Source organism: Balaenoptera acutorostrata, chromosome 8, assembly GCF_949987535.1.
Source record: "Balaenoptera acutorostrata chromosome 8, mBalAcu1.1, whole genome shotgun sequence".
NCBI lineage: Eukaryota > Metazoa > Chordata > Mammalia > Artiodactyla > Balaenopteridae > Balaenoptera > Balaenoptera acutorostrata.
In genome coordinates this window covers 7689863-7712301 of record NC_080071.1, presented here as the reverse complement: position 1 = coordinate 7712301, position 22439 = coordinate 7689863, and the positions used below count along the sequence as shown (strand labels likewise).

The window sequence follows — 22439 nt, the reverse complement described above, 5'->3', positions numbered from 1 at the left end:
GAGCCGTGTGGATGAAAGGCTCTTGGTGCTCCAGCCAGGGGTCAGGGCCGTGCCTCTGAGGTGGGAGAGCCAACGTCAGGACACCGGTCCACAAGAGACCTTCCAGCTCCATGTAATATCAAACGGTGAAAATCTCCCAGAGATCTCCATCTCAGCGCCAAGACCCAGCTTCACTCAATGACCAGCAAGCTACAGTGCTGGACAACCTATGCCAAACAACTAGCAAGACAGGAACACAGCCCCATCCATTAGCAGAGAGGCTGCCTAAAATCATAATAAGGCCACAGACACGCCAAAACACACCACTAGACATGGACCTGCCCACCAGAAAGACAAGATTCAGCCTCATCCTCCAGAACACAGGCACTACTCCTCTCCACCAGGAAGCCTACACAACCCACTGAACCAACCTTAGCCACTGGGGGCAGACAACAAAAACAGGGGGAACCACGAACCTGCAGCCTGCAAAAAGGAGACCCCAAACACAGTAAGTTAAGCAAAATGAGAAGACAGAGAAACACACAGCAGATGAAGGAACAAGGTAAAAACCCACCAGACCAAACAAATGAAGAGGAAATAGGCAGTCTACCTGAAAAAGAATTCAGAATAATGATACAAAAGATGATCCAAAATCTTGGAAATAGAATGGAGAAAATACAAGAAACGTTTAACAAGGACTGAGAAGAACTAAAGATCAAACAATGATGAACAACACAATAAATGAAATTAAAAATTCTCTAGAAGGGATCAATAGCAGAATAACTGAGGCAGAAGAACGGATAGGTGACCTGAAAGATAAAATAGTGGAAAAAACTACTGCAGAGCAGAATAAAGACAAAAGAATGAAAAGAACTAAGGACAGGCTCAGAGACCTCTGGGACAACATTAAACGCACCAACATTTGAATTATAGGGGTCCCAGAAGAAGAAGAGAAAAAGAAAGGGGCTGAGAAAATATTTGAAGAGATTATAGTTGAAAACTTCCCTAATATGGGAAAGGAAATAGTTAATCAATTCCAGGAAGAACAGAGAGTCCCATACAGGATAAATCCAAGGAGAAACATGCCAAGACACATGTTAATCAAACTATCAAAAATTAAATACAAAGAAAAAATATTAAAAGCAGCAAGGGAAAAACAAAAAATAACACACAAGGGAATCCCCATAAGGTTAACACCTGATCTTTCATCAGAAACGCTGCAAGCCAGAAGGGAGTGGCAGGACATATTTAAAGGGAGGAAGGAGAAAAACCTACAACCAAGATTACTCTACCCAGCAAGGATCTCATTCAGATTTGACGGAGAAATTAAAACCTTTACAGACAAGCAAAAGCTAAGAGAATTCAGCACCACCAAAACAGCTTTACAACAAATGCTAAAGGAACTTCTCTAGGCAGGAAACACAAGAGAAAGAAAAGACCTACAATAACAAACCCAAAACAATTAAGAAAATGGGAATAGGAACATACATATCAATAATTACCTTAAATGTAAATGAATTAAATGCTCCAACCAAAAGACATAGACTGGCTGAATGGATACAAAAAGAAGACCCATATATATGCTGTCTACAAGAGACCCACTTCAGACCTAGGGACACATACAGACTGAAAGTGAGGGGAAGGAAAAAGATATTCCATGCAAATGGAAATCAAAAGAAAGCTGGAGTAGCAATTCTCATATCAGATAAAAGAGACTTTAAAATAAAGACTATTATAAGAGACAAAGAAGGACACTACATAATGATCAAGGGATCTATCCAAGAAGAAGATAAACAATTGTAAATATTTATGCACCCAACATAGGAGCACCTCAATACATAAGGCAAATACTAACAGCCATAAAAGGGGAGATCGACAGTAACACAATCATAGCAGGGGACTTTAACACCCCACTTTCACCAATGGACAGATCATCCAAAATGAAAATAAATAAGGAAACACAAGCCTTAAATGATACATTAAACAAGATGGACTTAATTGATATTTATAGGACATTCCATCCAAAAACAACAGAATACACATTCTTCTCAAGTGCTCATGGAACATTCTCCAGGATAGATCATATCTTGGGTCACAAATCAAGCCTTGGTAAATTTAAGAAAATTGAAATCATATCAAGTATCTTTTCCGACCACAATGCTATGAGACTAGATATCAATTACAGGAAAAAATCTGTAAAAAATACAAACACATGGAGGCTAAACAATACACTACTTAATAACCAAGAGATCACTGAAGAGATCAAAGAGGAAATCAAAAAATTCCTAGAAACAAATGACAATGAAAACACGACGACCCAAAACCTATGGGATGCAGCAAAAGCAGTTCTAAGAGGGAAGTTTATAGCAATACAATCCTACCTTAAGAAACAAGAAACATCTCAAATAAACAACCTAACCTTACACCTAAAGCAATTACAGAAAGAAGAACAAAAAAAACCCCAAAGTTCGCAGAAGGAAAGAAATCATAAACATCAGACCAGAAATAAATGAAAAAGAAATGAAGGAAACAATAGCAAAGATCAATAAAACTAAAAGCTGGTTCTTTGAGAAGATAAACAAAATTGATAAACCATTAGCCAGACTCATCAAGAAAAAAAGGGAGAAGACTCAAATCAATAGAATTAGAAATTTAAAAGGAGAAGTAACAACTGACACTGCAGAAATACATAGGATCATGAGAGATTACTACAAGCAACTCTATGCCAATAAAATGGGCAACCTGGAAGAAATGGACAAATTCTTAGAAATGCACAACCTTCCGAGACTGAACCAGGAAGAAATAGGAAATATGAACAGACCAATCACAAGCACTGAAATTGAAACTGTGATTAAAAATCTTCCAACAAACAAAAGCCCAGGACCAGATGGCTTCACAGGCGAATTCTATCAAACATTTAGAGAAGAGCTAACACCTATCCTTCTCAAACTCTTCCAAAATATAGCAGAGAGAGGAACACTCCCAAACTCATTCTACGAGGCCACCATCACCCTGATACCAAAACCAGACAAAGATGTCACAAAGAAAGAAAACTACAGGCCAATATCACTGATGAACAGAGATGCAAAAATGCTCAACAAAATACTAGCAAACAGAATCCAATAGCATATTAAAAGGATCATACACCATGATCAAGTGAGGTTTATCCCAGGAATGCAAGGATTCTTCAATATGCACAAATTAATCAATGTGATACACCACATTAACAAATTGAAGGAGAAGACCCATATGATCAACTCAATCGATGCAGAGAAAGCTTTCGACAAAATTCAACACCAATTTATGATAAAAGCCCTGCAGAAAGTAGGCAAAGAGGGAACTTTCCTCAACATAATAAAGGCCATATATGACAAACCCACAGCCAACATCGTCCTCAATAGTGAAAAACTGAAACCATTTCCACTAAGATCAGGAACAAGACAAGGTTGCCCACTCTCACCACTATTATTCAACATAGTTTTGGAAGTTTTAGCCACAGCAACCCGAGAAGAAAAAGAAATAAAAGGAATTCAAATCAGAAAAGAAGAAGTAAAGCTATCACTGTTTGCAGATGACATGATACTATACATAGAGAATCCTAAAGATGCTACCAGAAAACTACTAGAGCTAATCAATGAATTTGGTAATGTAGCAGGATACAAAATTAATGCACAGAAATCTCTGGCATTCCTATACACTAATGATGAAAAATCTGAAAGTGAAATTAAGAAAACACTCCCATTTACCATTGCAACAAAAAGAATAAAATATCTAGGAATAAACCTACCTACGGAGACAAAAGACCTGTATGCAGAAAATTATAAGACACTGATGAAAGAAACTAAAGATGATACAAATAGATGGAGAGATATACCATGTTCTTGGATTGGAAGAATTAACATTGTGAAAATGACTGTACTACCCAAAGCAATCTACAGATTCAATGCAATCCCTATCAAACTACCACTGGCATCTTTCACAGAACTAGAACAAAAAATTTCACAATTTGTATGGAAACACAAAAGACCCCGAATAGCCAAAGCAATCTTGAGAACGAAAAATGGAGCTGGGGGAATCAGGCTCCCTGACTTCAGACTATATTACAAAGCTACAGTAATCAAGACAGTATGGTACTGGCACAAAAACAGAAATATAGATCAATGGAACAGGATAGAAAGCCCAGAGATAAACCCACGCACATATGGTCACCTTATCTTTGATAAAGGAGGCAAGCATATACAGTGGAGAAAAGACAGCCTCTTCAATAAGTGGCCCTGGGAAAACTGGACAGGAACATGTAAAAGTATGAAATTAGAACACTCCCTAACACCATACACAAAAATGAACTCAAAATGGATTGAAGACCTAAATGTAAGGCCAGACACTGTCAAACTCTTAGAGGAAAACATAGGCAGAACACTCTATGACATACATCACAGCAGGATCCTTTTTGACCCATCTCCTAGAGAAATGGAAATAAAAACAAAAATAAACAAATGGGACCTAATGAAACTTAAAAGCTTTTGCACAGCAAAGGAAACCATAAACAAGACCAAAAGACAACCCTCAGAATGGGAGAAAATAGTTGCAAATGAAGCAACTGACAAAGGATTAATCTCCAAAATTTACAAGCCGCTCATGCAGCTCAATATCAAAATAAACAAACAACCCAATCCAAAAATGGGCAGAAGACCTAAACAGACGTTTCTCCAAAGAAGATATACAGATTGCCAACAAACACATGAAAGAATGCTCAACATCATTAATCATTAGAGAAATGCAAATCAAAACTACAATGAGATATCATCTCACACCGGTCAGAATGGCCATCATCAAAATGTCTACAAACAATAAATGCTGGGGAGGGTGTGGAGAAAAGGGAACCCTCTTGCACTGTTGGTGGGAATGTAAATTGATACAGCCACTATGGAGAACAGTATGGAGGTTCCTTAAAAAACTAAAACTAGAACTACCATACGACCCAGCAATCCCACTACTGGGCATATACCCTGAGAAAACCATAATTCAAATAGAGTCATGTACCAAAATGTTCACTGCAGCTCTATGTACAATAGCCAGGACATGGAAGCAACCTAAGTGTCCCTCCACAGATGAATGGCTAAAGAAGATGTGGCACATATATACAATGGAATATTACTCAGCCATAAAAAGAAACGAAATTGAGTTATTTGTAGTAAGGTGGATGGACCTAGAGTCTGTCATACAGCGTGAAGTAAGTCAGAAAGAGAAAAACAAACACTGTATGCTAACACATATATATGGAATCTAAGAAAAAAAAAAAAAAAGGTCATGAGGAACCTAGGGGCAAGACGGGAATAAAGACACAGACCTACTAGAGAATGGACTTGAGGATATGGGGAGGGGGAAGGGTAAGCTGTGACAAAGTGAGAGAGTGGCATGGACATATATACACTACCAAACGTAAAATAGATAGCTAGTGGGAAGCAGCCACATAGCACAGGGAGATCAGCTCGGTGCTTTGTGACCACCTAGAGGGGTGGGATAGGGAGGGCAGGAGGGAGGGAGACGCAAGAGGGAAGAGATATGGGAACATATGTATATGTATAACTGTTTCACTTTGTTATAAAGCAGAAACTAACACAGCATTGTAAAGGAATTATACTCCAATAAAGATGTTAAAAAAAAAAAAGAAAAGAAAAGAACATGTAGTTGGCAAGGATGTGGAGAAATTGGAACCATCATGCGTTGCTCATGGGAATATAAAACAATACAGCTATGGAAAACAGTTTGCCGGTTCCTCAAAAAGTGAGACATAGAATTGAGACCCAGCCATTTCACTCCTAGGTATATACCCAAAAGAGCTGAAAACAGGTCTTTGAACAAAAACTTGTATACACAAATGTTCATAGCAGCACTATTCACAATCACCAAAAGGTGGAAACAACCTAAGTGTCCATCAGTAGATAAATGGATAAGCCAAAGGTGGTCTATCCACATAATGGAATAGTATTTAGCCATGATAAGGAAGGAAGTATTGATGCATGCTACAACAGGGATGAACTGTGAAAACATTATGTTACGTGAAAGAAGCCAGTGACAAAAGACCATGTATGATGTGATTCCATTTATATAAAATGTCCAGAAGAGGAAAATCCAAGGAGACAGAAAGTAGATTTGTGGTTGATTAGGGCTGAGGGAAATGGAGGGGTGGGTGGAAAGGGATGATAGCTAAAGGGTACAAGATTTCTCTTTGTAGTGATGAAAATATTCTAAATTGACTTGGGTGATGGCTGCACATACCTGTGAATATACTAAAAACCGTTGACTTGTAGGCTTGGCTTTAAATGGGTCAATTATATGGTATGTGAATTATACCTCAATAAGGCTGTTTTAAAAAGAGAGAGAGAGAGAAGCTAAAAATTAAAATATTAAAACACACACACGCTGTCCTAGGTGTTTGGACAGATTCTCCCAGATCCATTGTGGATAGTCTCAATTAGTGACCATTCCAATGCTGGAGCTGATTTAGAAAAACATAAACAAAATTAAGAGTGTGTCAGGCAGAGAAGGTAAGAATGGAACAACACATCCAAAGCCTGAGGCAGTGAATGGTGCTAGCATGTTCTGAAGCATTGAGATGTTGAGCGGGAGCTGGGACGTGAGGACAGTGGCAGGAGAGCAACACTATGGAGTTGAGAGTAATTGACCCAGAACATAACAGTGGCCTGGAAAGCAGGCTTCAGAGTGATTCCATCACTCACTGGGTATGTGTGCAGGCAAATTTGTGATCTTTCTTAAGCATCCATTTCCTGTAAATTGGGAATAAACACCATGTCCCCCTCACAAGATACTGTACTTTGAGGATTTAATGAAGCAAGATAGGTAAAGCATATAGTCAAAGCCTGGCAAACAGTATGCAGTCAATAAGCGTTAGTGCCCTGAGCTTTTGGGAAGCTAAAAGAGTTCAAAATGAGAAATTTCCAGTTATCAACAAAATGTTACAGCTGGTGATAAAGGTTTCAAGCTTTTTGAGTTTTGAGTAATTTATACACATTGCCACTAATTTAACTTCCTCTGATCCATCAAGAAAAATACATGTTTTAAAAAAAAATCTCTAGAGAATTATGGTAAATGTCTCCTAGACTAATGGTACTGATCTGGCCTCAGTAGCTCAAGCTTAGCCATAAAAATAACAAGTTCCTATTATGATGATATTCTAATTAAATATCCCAAACTTTATTCCAGGTATACACAATCCAATATTGGCAGAGCTAATTCAAGCAAGAACATTCTAGCCAGTAAATAATAAATTCTCAGAAGCCAAAATTTCCATTTACACCTGTAAATAGAAAATTCAATTTAATGCAAATTGTTAAATAATAAGACCAGTGGGCAATGAACCATACTAAACACATCATATGAAATGGATCAGTCATGCAGCATGGTGACCAGGAAAGAAATCTGTGACATGTTCTGTAGCTAAATGCTATGTGTTTACACATGCAAGCACACGCATGCAGACACACACAACAAGATGCTACCACAGAGACACAGCATGCGTGTGAAAGATGGAGAAATTCTGAATGAGTAGCTGGTTACATTCCTCTGTGTTTAAAATCTTTTGCTCACCTTCCATAGGATCATCTAACCATGAAGAATGCTATTTTATACAATGCTTGGCAGAGCAGTTGTTAGGAAGGGGAATCCAGTAAATGGCTTTGCTGAAGCTAAAAATCATTAAGACGGGGATTCAGGCATGTTCTTTATTGAGACCTTCTTGAGAAAGTTCAAAAGTCACCATCCACAAATTTAAAATCAGCAACATACTTACACAAAATACTTACAGAACTCCTCTGATTGAGGCACAGAAGATTAAAATAAGTCAACATAGATCATTTTTTCCTACCTTAATCTGGACAATAGGACATGGCTTAGGCATCAGAGATTTTGGAGATCGTTCATCATGCTAGATGCAGGATGTATCTTATAGCGCATCTGGAGAGCAAGGGACTTGGAAGAGAAAAGTTTGGAAGAAAATAGGTTTGATTTTTAAATATTTTCCAGCTCTTTTTTTAAGTAAGCTATCATGCATCTGAGCTTGGAAACAATTTAAAAGAAACAATCAAGTGGATCATCTTTCACCATAGTCACCAAGGTGCTGACACCTGAGCGTAGGCTGTTTTAACAAGAGAGCAAAATCCTTAATGCTAATGTAGCACTTTGCTTTTTGAGTTCCCACAGTCTGAAGAGTATGCAGACCAAAAAGCTTACCAAATCTTGGGAGCAAATTATTTTTATTTTTTTCATATGTGTTTGTGAATTACCTGTTTGCTTGTTGCTGAGAAATTTCACAGGAAGTGGGACTTTCAGGGCTAAAACCAGAAAATGCCAGGGCGAACCAGGGCAAGATGGTTACCTTATGTGTTTATCAACCAGACTAAAACCGACGTATAATCTCTACACACACATCAACACACCTATGTTGAAATAATTTTAAAATAATGGCATTCAAAAATGAAAATGTAAAATATTCAGCTAAACCATTAATCATTCATTCTCCTCAGCACCCTTTAGTTATTTCCACTTCCTTGCCCTCCGATCAAATCTTAAAGGAAGTTTTCAAAGATACTTTCCAATCAGAAGGTCCCACAGTCAACCGAAGAACTTGCCCCAAGCTCATTGGTCTTCAGGCATGTAGAAAGTTTGGGGAAAAAAAGTTTTTAATGTAAAATCATTTCTACACTGATTCAGAGAACCGATTCAATGTTTTGAATAGTTCAAGTCAAATTTATGCCTGAAATATTGATATAATTAAGGAAATAAAAATATTATCTGGAATATGGCTTCAACCCAACCAAAATAAAACATCAGGTCCTTTTCTTTGTTGTATCATTTGAGCTTAGCATTTTCTTCTTTCTAAGAAATCTGTTAATGAGGCTAATACAGCAAAAGAAAGTGTTTATGTTTGCCCACCTTAATCACTCTCCACTTTCATCTTCACATCTTTAAGATTAAAACGTAGATTAGCAAAAGAACAGTTGTTTCTTTCTAAATGCATTGTAAGTTTGTTTTTTCAGTTGATTTCTTCCAAATTTCCAGTGCTATCTGCTGAAAATATTTTACTCTTGAATATTTTATGTAATTAATTGAGAAGTAGCGATAACGTTAAGACTACTTCATCCAGCGATCCCCCAGCATATGGAGAATACTGCAAATTACCGAGTAAGTCCATTGAGTGAAACATAAAGAAAACATGAGTTTAAGAGACAGCGGGACATGTTTATGTAGGCAAAAGGGGTTGGAAGATTTGCTGACAACACGGAGAGGTGTGTTGCAATAAACTTGAAGGAGACAGGCCATTGGGCCAACCAGCCCTTTTCTATCCAGGAATTCCTTATGTTCTCATTAGTGTCTCACATCCGGACAGCTGTGTTATTAAAATTTGGCCCTAAACTTGAGTCAATGAAAGAGTTTCATGTCTTGATTTCATTCTTCCTTTACATATTAAATACACACACACACACACACACACAAATTTCAACTTTGGTTCAAGGAAGCATTTCATTTCACGTCCAGACATCAGATTTTTGTGACTCATGGCCAAGGACAGGGAACGGCTTTGTGAACAAGCTTGTTCTGATCATGTCCACCTCTGTCTGATAAGAGTACATGTTCATGGCACCTCACTTTCATTAATACAACATTCTAAACAGTCCTCTGAATGGCCACCTTTAGTACTGAGTTAGGTTCAAGCTTCTATAACTGAGTTTCTTGGGAAGAAAAAATGTTTTAAGGGTTAGAGAAAAAGGGCAGTTCTCTTCATTCCTTTATCTTTCCTCATCTTTTAAAATACGTGGTTAGGAAAGATTTTGTACAGGATTGGTTAGAAGCCAAGAGTTTCACTGACCCTTTTCGTTGTTGCCATTTCACATTTCTTGCCTCAGGAACTGGTGGAGTTTTAGAACAAATTTTAATTTATAGGATGCAAGCATAACCTGCATCTGAATATAAATACCAAACACATGCATTAGCGCTTTGCAGTTAACAAGCACTTGGATCCCCACTGTCTTGTTCGCTCTAATTCATGATCCTATTAGCTTGGTGCTATTTATCTGATATTTATCGATGTAGAAACTAAGGCCCAAAGAAGTTAAGTGACTTGGCCAAAATCACTTGCCCAAGTGGTAAGTAGCTGACTTAAAACAGAGGTTAAAGAAAGAACTTAAATTCAAACAGAAAATAAAGCTCCATTTTTAATGTAATTTTTTTAAAAATAAAGTTGAGCAAAAACATAAACAAATGATGAGCTTATGTCTACTTGGGTCCATTTCTAAAGACCTATTCCATTACATGGTAACAGCAAATGTATGTGTGCTACTTAGTTATCTTAAGTAAAGAGTAAAGACGCTTAAGGAAACAAATTCATATATTCACTAAAGACTTCTTTATAGTTTTGTTATCTTTTTTCTGTTTTAGGTTAAAAAATGTACAACCACGAAAATCAATACATAAATCAAAATATTAACGTTATTTGTTTATACTTGTTTTAACTTCAAGCATCATACTTTACAAAGCAAAAACCCAAAGCCTTACCTATATTCTAGTGAACTGACAATTACTGAAAATAATATTCTCCTAATGAAAGCCAAATCCACATTCAAAAGCCATTAACTGTTGTTGCAAACAGAAGCCTTAGTCAACATTTGAGCATAACAGATATAGTAATGGAATATAAACAAACAGATGACGAAGAGAGGGGCAGTGGGGGCAGGAAGAGAGTGTTGAGGAAAGAGAGAGGGAGACTGCTGCACAGAGCCTGACCCCTAGGGAGGATCCAGGAACCCGAAAGCCCCCTAAGGAGCAGCCTCCAAACGCCCAGTTCCTTCTGATGTGGTCCCTGTATTTGGTTCTCTCCTGAAACAAATGCCCTGGTCTGATCGCCAGTTTGAGGCCACTCCCCTGATAACCTGTCTAGCCCTTGCTATAATGTCCTCCTGTCAGGGGCCAGAGCTGGTCCATGAGACCCAACATGGGTCTGATTGGGGTCCAATTACAACTGAAGCAGAACCCCCAGAAAGGAAGAGACACTGCCTCATACTTGGCAAGAAGAGTACCACCCCACCAGAATTAACCCCGGATGCTGAGGTCAGTCTCCTGAGAGCTTTGGGCACCAAAGCGCTCTAACTATAGTCATTGGAACGTCGGTCTCCTTCCCTGAAGCTCTGACACTAGGCTTTCTCCCCTCTTCCTCCCAGCCTGCTCCAAGTTCCCAAGATACCTTTAGCCCAGCCTGGAAGAGTTAAAACACGTCACAGGTGATTTAAACTAATTTCAGTGGTAGCTGATGGATTTTAAAGACCTGACCTTTTGTGCATTAGGAAGATCTACTCTCGCCTTCACTTTATTTTGTAGCCATCGTTTGGCTAGACGGGTCTGACTTCTATACTCCCAGTGGCATTCATCACACACAGTCTGTCCTCCCCGCCAGCCTGCAAGGATTAGGTCTGTCTTTTTTTCTTTATTATTATTATTACTACTACTATTATTATTATTATTATTTTGGCCATGCTGTGTGGCATGTGGGATCTTAGTTCCCCAGCCAGGGATGGAACCCATTACCCCCTGCATCGGGAGTGCAGAGTCTTAACCACTGGACCACCAAGGAAGTCCCGGATTAGGTCTGTCTTGATCACTGTTGTACCCTTATTCCTAGCACAGTGCCCAGCACATAGTAGAAATTAATAAGCATTTGCAATGAACACATATATGATACATGTATGCAACTGTCAAGCAATCCATTAGCTTAGGAAATGACGTGATTCATCACATATTTGAATTTATTAATTGGCTAATAATACTGATGCATTAGACAGAACATTTACATTATTTCATACTTATATTGTAAAGCACAAATATATCAAATAATATGTTTTTATCTACCATTTTAACTTCTGAGAAATTTTTTCCCTTCAAAAGAATATCTGCTAAATTTGCTTTATAAAATCCTGAGTGAAGAGAAGTGAAAGACAGCCTCTCACTGGAAGCAGCCCTTCATTCAACAACAGAACTCTAAGAAATATACATTTTCTTAGAACTCACATTTTTCAGAAAAAAATTCCGGAAAATTGCAGGTAACATATATTTGGATAGTTCCATTATGTTTACTTAAAACTAAGAAGTTTATGACTTTAAGGCAAAGGGGACAAATTATTTTTTAAATGTTCAGTCTCTATATGATCCCTGCTGCCCCTACTCTCCTATCTCAAATAAGCCAAATTAATTTTCCAATTTCACTTCCAAACTACTCTCTTGAATGACTGTGTTTATGATTTGGTGTCTTTGTGTGCTAAAGACAAGTAACAGACCAGTTATGGAAAAGAAGAGAAAAAAATTCCTTCCAGTGTTCTCTTAAGACCATGGCTTCCTTTCTAATACATATATATATGTATGTATCAGGACCAAACAGAGTCACAGGACACTGGGTTCAATTTTTACTTTGACAGTAGTGCCATGTGACTCTGAGCCAGTCCTTTCAACACCGTATTTCCTCATCTGTCACATAAGAATAATAAGATTTGCCCTTTACCAGTTTCCAAAGATGTTTCCATATCTGAAACATACTTGGGACTCCCAAAATAGGTTTGATTATTTTGTCTTACTCCATCAAAATCTTAATTTCCTGCTTTTCCAAATTAGGGATAAAAATATTTGCCAACCTTGAAAGTTTATTATAAGAATCAAGTAAAATAATGCATATGTAAAAGCTTTGAAATTTGAAAATGTTTACATGTGAAAGGTCTTGTTATTTTAATACTTTTGCAAATGCATGTTTAAACTAATGCAAGTTATTCAAAAATGCAGTGAGAAATTTCCATCTTTTGGGTCTCCTCTTAACATGAAGCATGGAAGGTCTTCTGGTGGCTAAACGCATTATCAATAAAACATGCATGTGAAAACAAAAACAAAAAAAAAGCATGTGCTTGGAGTTCTTCGTCCAGTAATAAAAATTAGTTTGTACCATGACATTCATATTCAGTTTAAAAAGTATTCTTAAGTGTTCACCATCTGCCAGATACTTACTAAGAGTTGGGGACACTTAGCTAAGGCTGCTATAACAAAATACCATAGACTGGGTGACTTAAACAATAGACACTTATTTCTCACGGGTTTGAAAGCTGGGAAGTCTAAGATCAAGGTGCCAGCAGATTCAGTTCCTAGTGAGAACTGGCTTCCTGGCTTGTGGAAAGCCACCTTCTTGCTGTGTGCTCACATAACCTTTCTGCAGTTGCATGCCCAAGGAGAGAGCATGATCTCTGTGTTCCTCTTCTTATAAGAACACTAATCCCACACACACAAAAAAAAGAACACTAATCCCATCATGGGTACCCCACCCTCATGACCTCATCTAAACCTAATTTCCTCCCAAAGGCCCCACCTCCAATTACCATCACATTGGGGGTTTGGGCTTTAATAAATTAAATTTGGGGGACACAACATTCAGCCCATCATAGGGTATAAAGTCAAAGATGACAGTGTCCCTGACCTCAGGGAGGCCTTATTCCAGTTGAAAGAAGACATAAAGGAAGGACCTCAGTGCAGAGTGTTAAATGCTATGAGGACACAGAAGGGCCAGGAGGAGATGACATGTGTGCTGAGTTAAAGGATGAACAGAGAAGTCAGCCAAATAAAGGGAGCAGGAAGGAGTATTCCTGGTAGAGTAAACGGTATAGGCAAAGGCCCTAACATTGGAAACAGCATGGTTTGTTCAGGGGAAAATGCAAACAATATTATAAAAGTGTAAATGTGCCATTTGAAGAGTGGTGGGAGAAGAGGATGAAGAAAAGAAAACATTCCATCCAAGAGGACCGCATGTGCTTTTCTAAAGAACTTGTGGTTTATCGCATTGGCACTGTGCTTCTCACACTAGGGTACTCAAACCCTGGGGACAGGCAAGATTAACATGGCCCAGCTTCTTGGATCCTCAATTTTACCCAAAACTATGGGAAAGAAACAAACTTGAAGCTGAAGTAGTATTATTTCAAAACACTCTTTGTAAATATTAAAACACCCATCCTTAGGGTTACATCCTTAGGGTTACCTGAGTTGGAGATGCACAGCTGGTATGTAATGGGGAATCGCTGATGGCTTTTATGCTCAGCAGTGACACAGTCAGATTTATGTTCTAGATCAATCACTCACTCTGGTGATGGTATGAAGAATAGCTATGAGGGAAGAAAGACTACAAATGGGAAGTCCGTTAGGAGCTGGGCATTTCCTCTTTCAGGAAAGAGATGCTGAGTAGCTGAAACAGGGTAGGGATGTAAGTGGGGAGGATTTGAGCACATTTGAGGAACTTGTGGAAGTAAGGTTGTTAGCACTTAGTGATTCACTATGGAAGTTAAGAGAAAGACAGGAGTCAAAGGTCAACCCAGGGTTTGGGCTCAGGAGACTGGATGGACATTGATGCCCTTTAGCAAGCTGGCGAACATGGGAGAAAGTGAAGTTAGGAGAAGATTACAGCTTCAGTTTTGAACATGTACAGTTCTACATACCCACGGATCTCCTGGTGAAGATGTGCAGAATTCACGCCGATAGTCTTCTCTGATTCTCCTCGTGAAGGCGGTCAAAATTAGTGGGGCATTTTGCTTTGTCTCCTTCACAACTTTCAGTGGCCGTCTCTAGAGTTCATACATGACCTCGTCTCAGCTCGTAAACTGTTTTCTTTGACACCTCTCGACCCCTACGACAGAGTAGTAACTGCCTGGGCATTTTCTTAGAGAAGCATCAATCAACCCACCAGTTCTGTGCAGCTCCCCAATTTTCTGATCTTTTCAGTGGAACAGCATGTGTGACTGACATGATGACTGCGGGTAAATAAGTAAACTAGAAGAAAATCCATTATCATATCACCCACCAATCCTTTAGCTCCTAAGTCCCTATTTCTGAACTTTAGTTCACCTCCAACAACTTCTTCATCTTTTCCAATCTAGCTCCTGGTCTCCCAATTGTAATAAAATAGATACTGATCTCAGGTGGGGAATAAGCATCGGAAACAGATGAACTCATAAGACACAAATCTTATGTCCCTATCCCCCTGTTTTCATGCAAATGTCCCCAGTAATTAAATCAGGAAAAGAAAATGTAGCAAAAACATATCAGCCAAATGGTTTCAAAATTTCAGAAGAAGCTGTAAATATGGTCCTTTTTAGAAGATCAGGTTCTCACTAGAGTATGAGAAAGGGTAACAGTTGTTCTGATGAAGCAGTTTTTAAATTCTTGTCAGTGATTTGAAGAGAGATAACTGATGTATGTTGAAGAAGCTGGCAAAATTTTTAAATAGTTCGGACGCTACAGGGAGCATTTTTTTTTTAAAGCAATGTACTCAGAAGTGTTGGCAAGATTTTATTTGAACGTAGCAGTGCTTATGTGAGGAAGTTATTTTGAATTACCCTAGTATAAATATGTATGATTTTATTTGTATTGAAAATTTCCTTTGCAAGTGAGTGACTGAGGGACTGTTATATCTCTATTGCTTGGTAAATGATTTAGGTATTTCATTGTGGAAGTTAAATATTATACTCAGAATTCAAAAATAATATCAAAATCCTGTTTGTGACCACAGTGATTTTTGCACCTACATTAATGCCTTTTAACTCTTATTTGCCATGTAGAACAAACGGCATCTGTTGTTTTAAGTCTGGCTTTTTTACATGGCATTCATGCATGCATGCATTCATTCATCCAAAAGACATTATTCAGTGCCTCTCATGTTCCAAGCTCTATGCTAGGCAGTGGGCAGACAGTAATAGTATTGAACTGTCCTTCCTCATAACGAATTTCAGGTAAACATTCTGTTTCCTGCAGGTAATTTTCTGCAGCACAGTGGAAATCACAAATCCTAGGGTCATATCTTATTATTTAAAAGCTAAGCCTTGTGAAGGTTACGAACAAGGCTATCTTTAAAAGGTAGTTTTTCCTCTGAATAGAAAGCATGGAAAGAAAGATAAGAAGAGGTAAGGGCCCTGAGTGAGAAATAGGACTTGAAGCAGAGGGAAGGAGAGAGAGGGGAAGGGGAAAGTATTATAATCAGGACTTAATACTTTTTGCCTCAGTATCTCTGGGCAACCAGTTACTGGTCTACATGAAAATGAAGTTGCTGGCAGGAAGAACACCCAGCCCACTGGCTGATGGAGACTGTCCATTTGAAGAAGGAGATGGAATTCCCTGGTGGTCCGGTGGTTAGGACTCAGCGCTTTTACTGCCGAAGGCCCAGGTTCAATACCTGGTCGAGGAACTAAGATCCCACAAGCCACGAGGCATGGCCAAAAACAACGGAAAAACAAAACAAAATTCCCCATCTTCTCTGTTTTCTTTATTTACCTATTGTGTGGTATTACAGGGTGAGGGGATCATTTATCTTAAATTACAACTACACACCTGCCTTCTTAAGCAAACCATACTTTTATTAATCTACTCCATTTTTTCTTTATGATTTCTTTCCTTTTTCAGAGAAAACCTCTTATTAAATTTTAATATATTTACTTAAAAATAAACCATGAAAAGACTCATCAGAGCCATTTAAAGAGAAAGACAAATATATACACACAGTTCTGCATTTGCTCCTTCATTTTTTTTTCAGAACATGTGTAAAATTGACACACAAGAAAGGGAATAAAACAGTTTGTGTTAATAATGTAATCTGGTACATAACTTGATGAAAAGGAGGTTGTGCCAGTCTAAGTGTTCTATGGTCCCTGCCTGCTAGGCTCATCTATCCTCACATTCTTTTCAGTCGGGCAGCTTGACTTTCAGGATCTTAGTTCCCCGACCAGGGATTGAACCCACACCCTCCACAGTGAAAGCACCACTGGACTGCCAGGGAATTCCCACTATCCTCATTCTTATCTCAGGCCTTTACAAGTGCAAAATAGGAGATCAGTTTACATCCCTTTAAAGCTTCTTAATGAATGGCAGACTCCACACACAACATCAAATATTTCCTATATAATAGGCACTAGTCCAGGGGACTGGGAAAGAGACATTGGTGAGAGGTCACCTTCCTTCGTCAAATAAATTACTATTTAGAGATCCTAAATGAAGCAATGGTTTAAAAATTTCCAAATGATGTTACTTTGCTTTAATATCATAAAAAGCATTGCTTTGCCCCCAATTCAAAGTCCAATGTGATTTCAAATGACCTTCGCAAGCATATTTCACCTAGCCTTGAACTCCACAACTACACAAGAATCCTCACCAACGGAAGCAAAGCCTCAATAGAGATCATCTCTACAGAACTACTACAGCAAATTATTGTAAATAAGCTTTCAATATCCCAGATAAATGCTAAATGATGGTAGGTAATACTATAGCTCAGGATCATGCTGATTTCTCTAAAATGAAATTCCAAATACACAGTAGATAGATAAACTAAACTTTAGAAGAACAAGGTTTTAGTTTTTCATTCCTGTTTTAAAAGGCCACGTATTGTCTGTGAACTTTCAGCTTTGTTCTGTCTCTCTTGTCTAGAAGGGTGCTAGCCATGAGCCAAGAACAATAGGTAAGCCAGCCTCCCTCAACCCAGAAAAATTACCCCGTTGCACAGGAGCCATACCTATGGTTCCACAGTGGCCAAGGAAAAACTTAATAGGAATCGATTTTTTTTTTTTTTTTGCGTGTAGCAAATTTACTTCCAGAGAGAGAAAAAGAAGCCTGGTTTGCACTGTAGCAGAACCATTGGAACAATGTGCTCCCTGTGTCCACAAGCCAGTCCTCCCCTGACACCCTCCTTTCTAGGGCATAGGGTAGAAAAGTCACATACACAGTAGATCATGCCAGGGTCTGCTGACACAACCCTACTCCTGAATTTGCAGGCGGCAGAGTGTAGCAATGTCTTTAGTATACACATATTCTTACCTTTTTTTTTTTTCAAGCAGATGTTTCAGCACTCAACCTGGGGGGTGGGGTGGGGAGAAGATACTGCAGGCAAACTTTCTCAGTGCTATTCCTTCCCTTCTACCCCCTTCCCAGTTCCTTCAAACTTCATAAGTTTGAGTTAAGAGTAGGTATAGAGCTTTGGACAGTATTAAGGGCCTCTTCTTTTTACCTTGAATGAGTGATCTTTGACACTTCTTGGCCACACCAAACTGGCTGCCAGAGTGCTTCCTCTTATGCCAGGTCACATAGGGAGAATTAGGTGGAAAAATATTTTTTCTTACAATTGTAAACAGAAGTGTGAAATACATAATGAAATTGTAAAGTAAATTTATTTACCTCAGAGGTTAGAATCGTGATGCTTATAATCATGAGCACTCCACCTTTTCTGCTACAAGTTAAGAAATTCCATGTTACTTCTCCAACTTTGTTCTCAGTAAGCATTGATTTCTGCAAAATGCAAGAACCAGTTAAACAATTCCTAATAAAATCATAAAGTAATTAAAATAATTAAATAAATGGCACTAAAATAATTAAAAATGATGAAATAAGTATCCTCTAAGATACATGCTACATTCACTCTGGTTTTCTGTAATTTACCTTCATGTATTTTCCAGGTAATTCACGAGAAGGAATTCCTATTTATTGATATGCCTACCCTGTAGCAGACATTTTACATATATTGTCATATTTTTTCACCACAGCCAGCTTAAATTTAAGTCCTCTTTTGCTCATTTTAAAAATGAAGTTCTCAGGGGCTTCATATCTTGTCCTCAATACACAATTAGCACTCACAAAGCAGGGAGTCAAATCCAGTTCATCTAATTTCAAAGCCTATATCTTTGCCACTATAATATGCTGTAATTGAGGAGAATGTAAAGAATCTGGTGTCAAACACATTGAGGTCCAGTTCCCAGTCAACAAGCAATTTAAAAATTATACAAGAAAAAAAACAATTTCCAGATATGCCTGTATCATGATCTCTCCTTCATCACTAACTTGTCCTGTGCTTAGGCCCAGTACTGGGGCCAATGTGAGCGAGCAGGAACTTGCCCATGGGAGTGTCCCTAAGTCAAGGGTCCTGGTGAGAAGGCTGAACTAGGAAAGACACTTTATCTGGGAAGCCAGAGGCAACAAAGCCAGAGAAACCATTCTACCTGAGCCAATACTGTAACTGGAAAAATGAGCCTAAGTGCTAGATCCAAAAGGCAAAATAAGCCACACATGGAAAAACAAGTACTAACCAAGTCATCCAGGAGGTCTGGAAGTGGGTCACAATGCAGTGTGCAGAGTGGGTGGGCACAAGTGGTTCAGAAAGATGTCTGCGAAAGGTGAGAAGACATTGGATGTCACCTGTATGTGGCGTCTGCCGGGAGGATGGATCTGGCAGATTCAAAGGCCCGTGAAGAACCAGACACTTGAATTCTGGAGAAAGTCATTGATTCTCTCTAGGTCACATCTACACTGCCAGGCCTAGAAAAGCAGGTTTTTTTCTTAGCTATTATTATTTCATAGTTGTGATTATCATGAAGAGAATAATTTTTGAGAGTAAGGTTTTTATATTTAAGTACCTGAAACATGACTGCAAAAAAAAAAAAAATCACTTTTAGAATGGTGCAAAATTAGAACTGAGTAACATCCAAGATTTATAATTTGACCTTTTAACAGAATAAGGACTGTTAGCGAAGACCACAAAGCAGCATGAAGTTATTTCCAGGTCACTAAACAATCTATAGGTGCAAACAGTTTTTGGTCCCATTGCCCTTTACAATGGATAAAAAGAAAAAGGTACAGGTCACTCTGAGCCCCTAGGCTGATGTCCAAATGGCCCTTTTGGTAGTTTCAACGTGAAAGAAGCATGGAATGGATCCTTTAAGAAAGGAAACAATTAAGGGACCCTTTAAGTGTTTTGAGGAGTCTTAAGGAAAACAACAAGAAAAAGAAGTCAGTATTGGGACTAAATATCGCAATAGTTTTTTCCCATAAGCATTTGCACTGACTTTTCAGCTTTTGCATCAAAAAGAAAATCTGGCCTTCTGGATGTTTAAGAGACTAAGGAATTTCATTTTCCGTTAGTAAACTGATTTTCTCCCCCACTATAGGTACTTAGAATTAGTGCAAACCCCAGGATAACTACAATTCCAAAAGGAAATGCTCGCTCAGCTCATTATGAATGGTCTTACAACAAATACTGTTCTGACAGCCAAATTCCTGGTCTCCAAATTTGTAAGTTTGCCCTTTTTTTTTCTCACAAGTCTTACTCAAGACCGCTTCTGAGCTTCTGCACATTTAACCCTTACAGTCAAAGACAATATGTTACTAAAGAACATGAGAAACTTCAAGTTCATACATTTGGACTAAAAGAAATCTGATATTTATAACCAAATTATGACCATATTGAATACGACAAATTAACTCCTTAACTAACAGAATAAAAAAACACTATTTTCATGTCTGTGGCTACGAATTCTTTGAAGAGGTCTAAAGAACTGTAAACCAGCCAAAAATCCTATGATGCTTTCCATTTTATTTCTTCACTTTAATAACACAGCACTCACTTCTCAATAGAAAAATGACGAATGATACTAAAAGGTAAATAGCTGTTTTTAACTAGTCAAAATTAATTAAATTGTCCTCAATTGATCCGTATATCCCATGTTATTTTTTCAATCTTTCATTACAATAATAAAGCTACACTATAGTGAAGTTTCAGGCACTACTTTATTTAGTTCTCAAGAAAACTCGAAAGAATGGGCACTATTAGTGTACCCACAACATAGCTAAGGAAACAAATTTAGAGTAGATTGTCGGTAATCACACAGGTAGCAACCTGCAGGGTTAGTATTCAAAATAGATTCTTTGGACGTCAACTGACACAGGGGTATAAAAATATCAGGGATAGGCTTGCTTGATCATTTTAAAATAACTTTAAATCAGCCCATATATTAATAAGTAAAAGTAAAAAATTATCTTAAATTCAGGTATGAATTATTTGTCAATTACCTCAATTTTCACTTTTTGACATGTGTAAATAGACATAACCAAAAAGTTCAATGATCAAATTCCAATAAGAAAAAATGGTGCATAATTAGTGCACATCTCTGCATTTGGGGAGGAGAGTGACTTGATTTTACATAGGGTATTGTTTTTCCTCATTAATTGTAGTTCTGTCACATATTTGCATATGACTGCTACATAAATGATTCACAATTGTTACGAAGTTTTATGGATATCTGGAAAGAATACTACTTACTACTCAATAAATAAACTTTTGCAAGTGTCAGAGAGAAATTTTACATTAAAATGTTACTTTGTTTCTTCGTCCTGAGAGAATGAATTAAAAAAAAAAAACCACAGTTAAAATCAAGCATTAGATATGCAAATATGTGTTCAGATCAGAGATACCAAAATTATTCAAATGATTAATTATTCATCATAAAATGTCAATTAATAATTATGAAGCATAAAAAGCATCTTTCTAATGCATCTTTATTTTTCTTGGCCTAAAAAGGGCTTAATATACATGTTCAATTGACTTCTAACAAGTTTTAAAAATCCAACAAAGTAAACAAATTGCAAACAAGTGCAAACTCTGAATTTTAATAGGAGAACAACATGCTCAAAATGAATGAAAGACAGAAAAAGAAATAAGGAAAACTAAAACCATAGCCACATTCATGACATATGCAGCTCCATGTTCACTCACCTGCTAGGCAACAGGGCAACCTGGCGAAGAAAACAACCCAGCAACTCAAGCTGTGAATTTGCTTAGCATGTACAAAACACAGGGCATGATGTTTCTCTCTGAATTGATTCGTGTGGGGCAGGGGTGCTTTAGGAATTTTTTACACTTTCCAAATAGTCATTAAAAGAAAAAGCACAGTTTAAGTTTCTTTAAATTACCTATTGTAATTTCTAAAGTCTGTTAAGCCCTGCTAAAATATCACCATAAATGAGAAAATTTTTCACATTGCTTTAATTCTATAGAATTTCCCTAGAACAAGTATTATTTATTTTCCTTCCAGGAAGATTATATCTTTTAAGAAAAAAGGAAGTCAATTTGAGCTGATATGATAATTCAGAATAGGGAGCCACTATGATCACTGAGATATAGATTTATATTTATTTTATTACTATTATTATTATTTTACTTTTCACTGACACCTGGCGAACTTGTTCTCTGATGACCCAAGGGAGTTACTTTAGTCAGGGTGTCCCTGACCTCCTGCTGGTAGATTAATTACATATGAAACATTGTGTTTTCAAAACGAAATGATAAATCTGGACACATAAAGGAGGCAGAAAAGAATCAGAGCGAGAGAGAAGAGGAGATGTTAGGAAACAAAATAAGGGCTTGCAAAAGGGAGATATCAGATAGAAAGAAAGGATAATGTAGGAAAGGCAATTGGGAAAGAATTTCAAGAAAATAAGGATAAAGGTCAGGGAGGGCTGAAAGGAGGGCAAGAGGGAGGAAAGGAGGGAAGGAAGGATTTGGGGTTTTCAATTCCCTGGCGAGACTGCTGGCGTCCGCGCCCTTAACGCCACAG

General features: G+C 37.9%; 1 long non-coding RNA gene across 1 annotated transcript; it reads right to left on the bottom strand.

The window, feature by feature from the left end:
- Nucleotides 1-7866: 7866 nt before the first annotated feature.
- LOC130708728 (uncharacterized) lies at nt 7867-19310 on the bottom strand. The gene is made up of 4 exons (XR_009009083.1): nt 19137-19310; nt 18232-18342; nt 14514-14701; nt 7867-7971 (listed from the first exon to the last, which is right to left on the bottom strand). It is a non-coding gene; the product is annotated as an uncharacterized LOC130708728 (long non-coding RNA).
- Between the last annotated feature and the right edge of the window lie 3129 nt (nt 19311-22439).